This window comes from Triticum aestivum, chromosome 5A, assembly GCF_018294505.1.
Source record: "Triticum aestivum cultivar Chinese Spring chromosome 5A, IWGSC CS RefSeq v2.1, whole genome shotgun sequence".
Classification (NCBI taxonomy): domain Eukaryota; kingdom Viridiplantae; phylum Streptophyta; class Magnoliopsida; order Poales; family Poaceae; genus Triticum; species Triticum aestivum.
The window spans coordinates 645,286,214-645,297,123 of NC_057806.1; positions in this window are offsets into that span (position 1 = coordinate 645,286,214).

Here is a 10,910-nt window from a genome sequence, read left to right on the forward strand (position 1 = left end):
AAGATGCAGTGCTCACTAGACAATTGATGCGTCAACGTAAATGGCTAGGAACCTGTGTGTTCCTTTTGTGATAGATTGAAACTTTCCAACATCTGTTCTTTGATTGCCCTGTTGGCAAAGTTGTCTGGCGATCGATTGGGGTCACTCTCGGGATAGACTTATGTCCTCGTAACTACTGGCAATTTTTTGTATGGTGCTACTCTTTCCTGCTTGACATGACTCTTTCTATACTGTGGCGTTGGGGGCAATTACTTGGTCCATCTGGCTGGCCCGAAACAAAGCTACCTTTGAGAAGAAGATGATCAAATCTCCTTTTGAGATTGTTTTTGCGGTGGCTTCTTTTCTCTTATATTGGGCAGGTCTACAGGCTGGAGACAACGTCAAGCAACTTCGAGCGGGTGCGGAGATGATCCGCAACGGGACCCTGCTGCTGATGAGGGCCTGTGACGCGTATAAGGGTGGAGAATGAAGATGCAGATCTTGCCGTGCATTATACTTTTGGTAGTTATTCGTTGGTTGGCTCCGTAACGAACATCTTAAAATCGTTATCCTCGTTCTATGATGGTTTCCATCCTCTTTTGTAATAGGTCTAGTGAAAATGCTGGTGCTGCTCAGGTTTTCGCCCCATAGAGCTCGTTTCGACGGCGGGCGCGTGCAGTGGGTTTCCTAGCAGTGCATTGAACTTGCTCTCCCCTTCTCCCTGTTCTCAGACTCTTTTCTATAACAGACCTTTGTATTTCCGTTCTAAGTAATGGAAAGGGGGATAGCTTGGTTAAAAAAACATGGCAGTAGGACAAAACAAGATCTAGCATTTTCCTGAATTTGATATATGTCCTCTCTCCTGAATCTCCTTGCATTCTGACGGTGAAAATTCTAAACCAACGGACTTTTACAGGCATATTACGCTGGGCGTGGGCCCCTAATCACGATTTCTTCCAATCAAATGGTCCTAGCTAAGCTTTTCAGTAAAGGTCTGTTATCATGTGCCTGTAGTTTTTTTATTAAAGGAATATCGCAATGATACCAAATACACCCAACCTCTAGACCAACAAGATGTCCAAAGACATCAGGGATGCACACAACCAAGAACTAAAATAAAGAAAAGAAGAAAGAAAACAAAGACCCCATCACGGTGTTGAACCACTCGCAACAGTAGCACTCTAACCACCATCGAAGACAACACCAGTACTACAAACGAGATTCTCCAAAAGCAACGCCTACATGAAGGAAACAAAGCACAAGCGTCGTCGTCGCATGATCGGAGATCTTGGGTTTTCACTCTGGAGAAAGTTCGAGTTCCAAAACAATGCCTTAAACAAGACCATTACCGTGGTATCCCCAGCCCACCAGGGTTCAAGTCCTGGTGCTCGCATTATTTCTGGATTTATTTTAGGATTTCCGGCGATGCGCTTTCAGTGGAAGGAGACGTTCCCGTCGATGACGAGGCGCCTACGGTGACTTCCTAAATCTCAAGATGATATGCCGGCTCAGTCTCTCGAAGGTGCTCATAGGGGTAGGGTGTGTGTGTGTGCGTTCATAGGGGTGAGTGTATGCGCGTGTATATGAGCGTTTGTGTCTGTACTGATGTTCAAAAAAAAAGACCACTGCCAGATACTACCAATGAAGGCCAGACCTTGAATTTACACCCTGAAAGTCATGGCTCGGTACTCGAGGAGCACCACCAAGAATGCAGTCCACCTATGTTGCCACCCCCGCTTGCCAAAGGCTGCTGCTGCAAGTCGCCAAACACACGACACATAGGGAGAACCCGTGCCGCATTGTTTTCACACAACCAGTACCCTCTGTGTCAATACCAATCTCAGATCGCAGCCACCATGATTTCTCCACCTCTGTCAGGTTCATGAAAATCGATATTAAGACATGTCCATGGTACCTACAAGAAGGCAAAGCTTTGTGCCTCGCCCAAATGAAGCCACTCTGGCTGATGATAAGGGCGCGCGCGACCGCATCGATTCCGCTCTAGATATCATGTGCCTGTAGTTGTTGGGAGGTCTTCTATGGGAGCTACCACGGAAAACCTTGGATCTTTATATGTCAAAAAGAAAATTGTAGTTTTTTTGGAAAAATGTAGTTTATGTCTTTTGTGTTAGTTTCGTGGGTTTTCGATGATCGTGTCGAAAATTGGTCTCTCGAGCTTTGCCTTATACCGGCATGGCTTTCACGGTCGATGTTGGGAAGCTAATAGTGTGTTGGTTCTCCCATCGGTGGCAATGAAGTAGCGGTTCTCCCATCGATGGCTAATACCTTTGTGAGGGTTTGTGTTCCTAGTCACATGGTGCGCTTGACGGTTTGAAAGATTCCCACCTACTGTGGTCTGCAACTATTCAAAATATTTGAATATTGTGAAACTTATGTGTGATATGGTATTATGTAGATTCTTGAGGGCATCTCTAAAGCATACCTCAAACCGTCCGAATATGTCTGGACCCTGCGGTCCAGATGTATTTTGTCATGCAACTGTATCAGTCCGTCGCCCGATCTGGACGCGTTTTCCCCTGCAAATTGAAAGCAAACTAGGGGGCTTTACGAAAGCCTGAACAACAGCCACATCTGACTCCGACACACCCAACCCACTCAAGTCCCCCTCCCGGTCCCATTCTCTCTCACTCGGCCCGTGCTCCTCCTTGCTTTGCATCCACGCCCTCCTCCTCCAACACTGGCGTTGTATCTCTCCGGGCCGCCACCCAGACATTGTTGGACGTCCGCAACCACCACCCTTAAGATTGGGATTTTTTTTCTCATTTAGTATATGTATAAGTATATCCTTTGTATATAATACATATTTGTTACATCTTAACTTTGTGTTGCTATTCTCAAATGACTATGACATAAGAACTTCCAAGTCAACGCGAAGAATCATCAGATCAGAAAATCTACAATCTTGCGAGAAAAGATGGAAAGACTTGATCGGACGATTATCGATGTCTATTTCTAAGTCAATTGATCGATAGTCACTTCAAATTAAATATCATTTTTGGGTACGATGGGTCCAATGTTTCAGGCCTCACAGTAGAATATGTGTGAGGGGTTTTCCTCAAACTCATTTCTCATCATTGTTATGTTAATCATGATTATTTTTTTAACTAGATGGTGCCCCGCGTGTTGTTACAGAAATTTTATATTACTTGACGTTAAGAAAATAAGTGTAAAACAGTGGAGTTAAATAATATGATGGTATTGGATGTTTTATATACAATTTAAATATATGATGTCCAACTCATACTTGCTTAACAATATCACCATCACGTTTCTCGAGGTTTAGTGGAACAAATCACTTGTTTTACCGGAAAAATGTCCAACATGAAGTAAATCAAGGCAATACAATGTCCAACATGGTCGACTAGAGGGGTGGTGATTGGACGAGTGGACGACTAACAAATTGAGGCTCGACAATAAAGTAGGTTACATCGCTGTTGGCCCAGACGGCGCATGACGATTCCGAGCCAGTGCATGCTCTGTCAGTCAGTCAGCCGAACGTTATTACCTGCAAGCCAGCCATCTACCGCCTACCATCCACCTCATTTATGTACTGTGCAGCAAGAACCACTCCGTCATCACTTCCCCAAAATCACAACAATGCATGATCTACTTATGATGCCACTCCGAAAACAAACTCCCTACTGTCTGCAATTCACCAGCTGATTTGCCAGCCAAAAAATACACAATCCACAACACACCAATCGACTCCCCAGAGTTCGGACATGCATTTTACTCCCTTCGTTTATAAATATAAATCTTTTTAGACATTTTAAATGGACTACAACATATAGATGTATGTAGACATATTAGAGTGTAGATTTATTCATTTGGCTTCATATGTAGTCACTTGTTGAAATCTCTAAAATGACTTATATTTAGAAACGGAGAGAATATCTGCTGTCAAGTAGCCATTCAAAATTCCTCATACTTTGCAGATACAAAATCCCAACCATCGTCTAGGAGTGCCTATCTGACCGAACAAAATCACTACTAGAATTCTAGAGCAGCAGGTAAATAGAACGAATAGTCTGCAGGCAATGTTGATCGAAAGAAGTCCACATAACCTCCCGAGGTTTCTTAAAACGGACAATTTACCCCCCCCCCCCCCCCCCCCCCCCCGAAGTTTAAAACCGGGTAAATAACCCCCTGATCTTTTCCAAACCAGGTGAATCACGCCCTCACATCTACTAGACTGGTTTTTCAAGCGGTTTTGGTGACTGGGCAGATTGCAGGTGCCAGGTCGGCACGGTTCCTGTCCTCCTCCGATCCTTCTGCCATTGCACGTCGCGCCCAAACCCCTCGTCGACCTCATGGTAGCACCAACAAGCAGCCAGCCATGAGGGAGCCAAGCCCAGCATGGTACAAGAAGTACCTTGTGTCGCATGATGTGCTACTGTTGCGCCACTCTGCGTGACCCCTCGCCTTCGTACTCTCGTTGAACCCCGGCGGAATGGCTTCTCAAGCTCCGTCCTCCTCCGTAAAAAAATTGGTGCATCAATCGGATGGCATATTGGCAAGGCCCCCGGCTCCTAGCGGCGCACCAGCTCCTAAAAGCAAGCACACGCAACTGCACCGTCGTCGCCTTAGTCGCCTCGGCAGCCCTCGCCGGCCGCGTTCGCTTTGTCCTCAAGTCGACAATAGCTTGCACCTGCGGCTGGGGCTGCCGCCGGCAGCTGGCGACGTACACCATTTTAGAGCTAATCACGATTAGAATAGTCATGTCTAGCTTGTACATGGTGGCACATACTTCATGTGTGTACGTGTGTGCTTGTCCAGGAGAGAATCGATTCAACAGCAGTATGTATGTACGTGTGTATTGTCTCCGGCGGAGCTTGAGTTCACATGCCATCGGGACCTCGTGCCTACCTCCTCAAGTGCACGCGGCTCGTTCGAGGGGTGTACTTGCCTGGCCGGTCAGCGACACATATGGGCGGCTGATGCTCCGCTAAAATGCAGAATTTTTGCTTGGCTTGTGATCCTAGGAAAATGTCTTACAGCGGATAACCTGCAGAAAAGAGGATGGCCGCACGACCCAATTTGTTCTCTCTGCCGGGCGGCGGACGAGTGTGCTGATCACCTCTTAGCACGCTGCTCCTATACCAAGCTCTATGGAGTCTGATGCTCAACCGCTGCAACCTCCCCACCACTCTTGCGCCGACGGCGGCGACAACCAGCCTTGCTGACTGGTGGGAGTCCAACGTGGTGAACACTAACCTGACCAACTCAAAGGGCTGGGGCGGTCTGGCAGTGGCAATCTGGTGGTTCACGTGGTGCGAGAGAAATGCCCGGATTTTTCAAAGCAAGGCGTCCACCGTCAGCGCGGTCTTCAACTTGATGATTGATGAATTTAGGACATGAAACCAGGCTGGGCGTCATAGGATTCAGCTGCTTTTGGACAGACCTCGAGAACCAGACTGAATTATGTGCTGATGTATGTTGCTGGGTTGCCGGCTGTTGGCATAGTGGATGTATAGTGGCCTGCTCCGACCAAATACTTGTAACACCTTTCCTCTTATAAATGAAAAAGAGAAGTTGCTCCGACAGCGTTTCGTCAAAAAAAAAGTGCACGCGGCTCACCAGCTCCTCGTGCTTCCGGCGCTCGTGTCCTGCTCGTCACCGTCGTAGACGACCTCCACTGTCCGCCTCGGAGAGCATGAGTATGACTGTACCAGCCACTAGTCACGTGGGAAGCAGCAGGAGCGCTATGGCGCAGACTGTTAGAGTTGTGTCGAATATTATTGTACAAGGTAGGTTATAGTTGGACTTGGTTTTAAACTGTGTGTAGACAGGGGAGGAGTTGTGTCCTAATAGGACACTTTTATCCTAGGCCTCTCATATATAGCGGAGATAGACACACGATGTAACATATGCCAACATAACAGCACAGGCGCGCAAGGGGGAGCCGGCGGCGTGTGCCGGCGCCCGGGCGGCCGGGGTGCGGTATTGTGATGGTGTCATGGGGAGGAGCGCCCGTAGTCATGCCCCAGGGATGTAGCCATGATGGTGAACCTCGTTAACAAATCTTGGTGACGTGCCTCGTGTGATTGCTTGGTCCTCGATAGATCGACGAAGTGCCTCGGATTATTCTAACAAGTGGTATCATGAGCAAGGTTTGAAGAGGTCGCGGATTGTTGATCTAGAGGAGGTCGTGGTTGTGGAAAAGGTCGATGACAGGCGGCGCGATTGGGCGGCAGCAGATGTTGCGGGCAGTTTCATGTCGCGGAGAAGTCACGGCCAGTATAGCAACGGCGGCACAAATCGGAAGCAGTCGGAAAGCTGCAGGACAGCCGTATCGTAGCAGCAGTTGGTGCCAGCGGAGTTGATCGAGCCAGATCGGTCCTGGCGGCGCATGTGGCAATCCTAGGAGAGAACGGATTACAGCGTTGGCGAGCGTAGATCGAGCGCTTGATCCGGTCAAGCGGGGCGGCAGCCGTACGCGCGGATGCGTGTGACGTGGACAAGTCGAGTCCAAGGCCGCCTGGTTGGCTGGGCCAGCGGCGCTGCAGCTCTGGGCGGCGATGCAAGCCTGCGTTGACGGTTTGGTGACTTGTGGTGTCCACCCGTGCGCGTGCGTTGAGCGCAAGGGAGCTGTGTAGTGCTGTGGAGCCGCGGGAATCAAGGCAACCGTGAGATTTGTTATAAAGAAAACGTGTATGACGTGGAAAGAGGCAACGGCAAATCGATTCGGTGAAGAGAAAATATCCATTGATACGCACCCATCAGGAACTAGTAGGAAGGATTTTGGCAAAGCAATTGCTAGCATTGGTAGCTGTGTCAGGGAGCCAAATCACGTGTTGGATGCTATTAGTACACATAGGCATATAGGCTATGTTCTGCTATTGTACTTGGTCATCACGAGAATAAAGCTAGGATATTTTTCACGGGTCAGCCGTATGAAGATTATGGCATCATCGGGTACTAAAACTTCAGGTTATGGCAGACAAAGTAAGAGATTTGTTGATGCAACAAGGATGCTTGAATGTGTTTTGGGAATTCATGCTAGCTGAGATGGAATTATCATGTGATGATGAGGGTTCGCGAAACTGATTTGGGAGCCTGGAGCATGTTGCGCGGGATCATGCATACACAGGGCGTTAAGCAATGCACAATGCACGGTGATGTACGGGGCGGATACAACACAGGGTGGAGTATGATTGCAGTCGGACATACACGGCTGGGTCGGACATGACAGTCTGATGGATCGATGGGGTTGTCGGTCAAAGTAGAAGACGGCGGTGATTTCAGCGACGACGACATAGGAGTGTAATGCTGATGGTGGCCGACTTCTGGGGTGTGGAAACACGTGGTGCAGGCCTGAGGGCTTGTGCGGCTTCGACAGACTATGGCGCAGGGTTGATTCAAGACGGTGCACACAAGAGAGCTTGAAGTCGACAGGGCACGAGGGTAGCATGGCCAGCTACATGGAGTCATGTTGAAGCTGGAGTTGGAGTCTGATGGATGACTTCATTCTGAGCTGATGGAGGGGCTACGGCGTAAGTTAACGGAGAGTCGAAGGCTATTTCAGCGAGATAGCGAGAGACACGTGGATCGGACTGGGGCCCAGTGGTCTGGTGGAGACGTGATACTCGGCATCGGTAGGTGATGATCGGTGGTTCTCTGCAGTAGGGGTTTGAGTGGTGTGGGTCCGCGGCCCTAGAGACTCGACCAGGATAGCAGAGGCTCGGCCGGTGATAGCGGCGAGGCGTGCAGTAAGCACGGGACACAGCGACAGACCAAGGCACTAATGGTGAGACATATATGGTCAGACAAAGTGTGCAGGGGTGCTGAAGCAGTGTTGATAAGTACCAGATTTAAGTTGTTGACAGGGTCTATCGGTGCTAGTTGATGGACAGAGTTGACCATGGAGAATCTGCGAAAGTGGCAGAAAGTCTTAATGTCAAAAGTTGAGAGAGTACATGGCCGTATATTCTGTGGTGTTCAGTGCACTTGGCAAAGTGCGGATGACAAGTACAGAAGGAGGCAGAGTGCTATAGCTGTGGGACATGTTAGAGACTATCCGGAAGAAGGGTGAGACAATTGTGAATTTGACTCAGCATGACACAGGGCGACGATGAAATTCCGTCAAGTTTCAGACAGACGGTCAAGAAAGAGCGGTGATGTTGAGTTCAGGTAACTCTTATATGAGTGTCCAATATGTGAGTTGTTCACTTTCACGCAGGTCAGTGATCGGTGTGTGATGGCGTTGAGCGAATATCCCGAAAGTTGGGAGCACAAAGTAGAGTAAATAGGAACTTAATTTTGCTCGAGTGTTGACTGCGAAGAAGACAAGAAGGGACTATAGTTGCAGGTGGAGTCACGTGGAGTCTGAGAGTAGCATCGGTGCTCATGGCGTATCTCAAGTCCAATGTACATGGAGGTTCGACGCATGGATGAATTCAAGGTGGTGAAGAATATTCGCCAAGGTGGAGTTTGTTAGAGTTGTGTCAAATATTATTGTACAAGGTATGTTACAGTTGGACTTGGTTTTGAACTGTATGTAGACAGGGTAGGAGTTGTGTCCTAATAGGACACTTTTATCCTAGGCCTCTCATATATAGCGGGACTAGACACACGATGTAACATATGCCAACATAATAGCACAGGCGCGCAAGGGGGAGACGCTGGCGTATGCCAGCGGCCGGGGTACGGTACTGTGACGGTGTCATGGGGAGGAGCGCCCGTAGTCATGCCCTGGGGATGTAGTCATGATGGTGAACCTCGTTAACAAATCTCGGTGTTGTGCCTCGTGTGATTGCTTAGTTCTCGGTAGATCGACGGAGTGCCTCGGATTACTCTAACACAGACAGCCATAAAGATCCCTCAAACCTTGGGCGCATGCACTAGGCAGGAGAGCAGGTTCAAGGTGTTGGCCTGCCTGGTCGAGGGGTTGCCTTTCGATGCAAGACGCTGCTGGCTTCGTGTAGGCTGCACGACCTGGAGCTGGGAAGGCTCACCGCGCGCCAAGAAGATCACAAAGTTAGAAGTGTGGGACTCGGCGAGCTACATGTTGATGTCCTGTGCCATGAGTGGTACCACACTGGTTCGTGCTCAGAGTAGTATGGTCGAGGCCAGGTGCATGTCGGGAAGGAGGAGCACCTCACCACGTCATCAAAACCACCTACAAAACCACTCTAACCAGGGTTAGGGGGTGATTAACATGGTTTGGAAAAGTTCAGGGGGTTAGTTACCCGGTTTTAGACTTAGGGGGTAAATTGGCCGGTTCATGAAACCTCGAGGGGTTATGTGGACTTCTTTCAATGTTGATCACAAAATGGTTTTATACTACGTACACGCACAGTACCCAAAGGCAGTGGTTGCGACGTCACTATTCCCTTGACTGTGAATCACGGCCTGCCGGTGTGCGACAAACTGCCTCCCTCCCAATCAATCCCTGATGCAACCAGCTCCGCATTGTCGGACTCGCTTTCGCTGCGCCCGCCGGCCGGTAGCGGTAGATCCTTGCGGCCACGGTAGCGGTAGCGGTGTCTGCACACAACCCTCCCTGTTGGGTGTGGGGCGGGACGTGTTGTCTCCGTCAGTTATTTCTCTTACCTCGCTCGCCACCAGATGGATGGAAAAATCCATCGCCGAAAGGTTGGAGACGCAGCCCTCACGCAACTCATATGTCAACTGGGTCAATAGGGCCGTGGACAATGATTTGACACATCAACCAAGCTCAGCTGTCAGATACATCTTCTAATCTTCAGTACAAGCCCGCTCCGTCATGGAGGCCCGACCATCCAGAAAACGCCGCCCTGCATTCACTTGTAGCACTATCCCCCGTATGCATGTGTTTGTACAGCGTGGGCTTCGGGGCTGTTTGGTTTTCAGCCACATGTTGTCATACTTTACCACACCTCATTTTAGACAAATTTAATCAAAATAGGTGTGTGTTTGATTCTAGCCACATTTACAGCAAGAATTTTTTATGAGTAGTGAACCCCACATGTCATAGACATAAAAAGTGTGACAAGATTTCCTTAGACAAGCCAAAGTGTGGCTAACAATTTGAGCAACTCAAGTTAGGCAAGTGTGGCAATCCAAACAGCACCTAGTATTGCAGATTTTCTAGCAACCGTGTATGGCATTGATGGATTGCAGCACACATCCCCACACGCAGTTGGACGAACAAGATAACAGGAGCAGCGGGACTCGAGTGCCAAAACGCCTCTCCCGTGGACAACCTATATGACAAGCTAACACAAGTAACAAGTGAAAGCAAGAGTAAACACAAGAAATAAAATTGCACAAAGTAAAGGACTGGAATAACCACAAGTGGAGTCAATGGAGACCATGATGTGTTTCCGAAGTTCCCTCCTTTGGGGGAGGTATGTCTCCGTTTGGAGGGGTGTCGAGGCACGATGCTCCACAAGCGTCCCAACGACTCACCCCATTCTCCTCACGCCCTCGCACGATGCAAGTTATCATGAATCCATTAGCAGTGTCCTTGAAGGCGGCAACCGGGACCTTTACAAACAAGCTTGGGGCTCTCTCCGCAACTCAATTGGAGGCTCCTAGCACCACTACGTAGTTTAACCACAATAGAATGTGGGTACGAGGTGACCTCTTCCATTTAGGGTTCTCAAAGACCCAAGAGTAATAATATCCAGAAGAGAAAGTATGGGGAATCATATTTCTTTTGGTGAAAGTGTAGATGTAGTTCTCCTTCCTCAATTCCTAGCAAATACAAGTTTGCTTGGCTAGAGAAAGAGATCGGCCAAATATGAGCTTCGGGCAACAATGGAGGAGGGAAGGAGAGAGAGAGAGAGAGAGAGAGAGAGAGAGAGAGAGAGAGAGAGAAGAGGTAATAGGGAGGTGGAAGAACACCCTCCTTATATAGTGGGTCACCAAATCTAACCATTATGTCCAGAAACGCACAAGGAGATACAACCGTTTGGGGCAGCGGTACA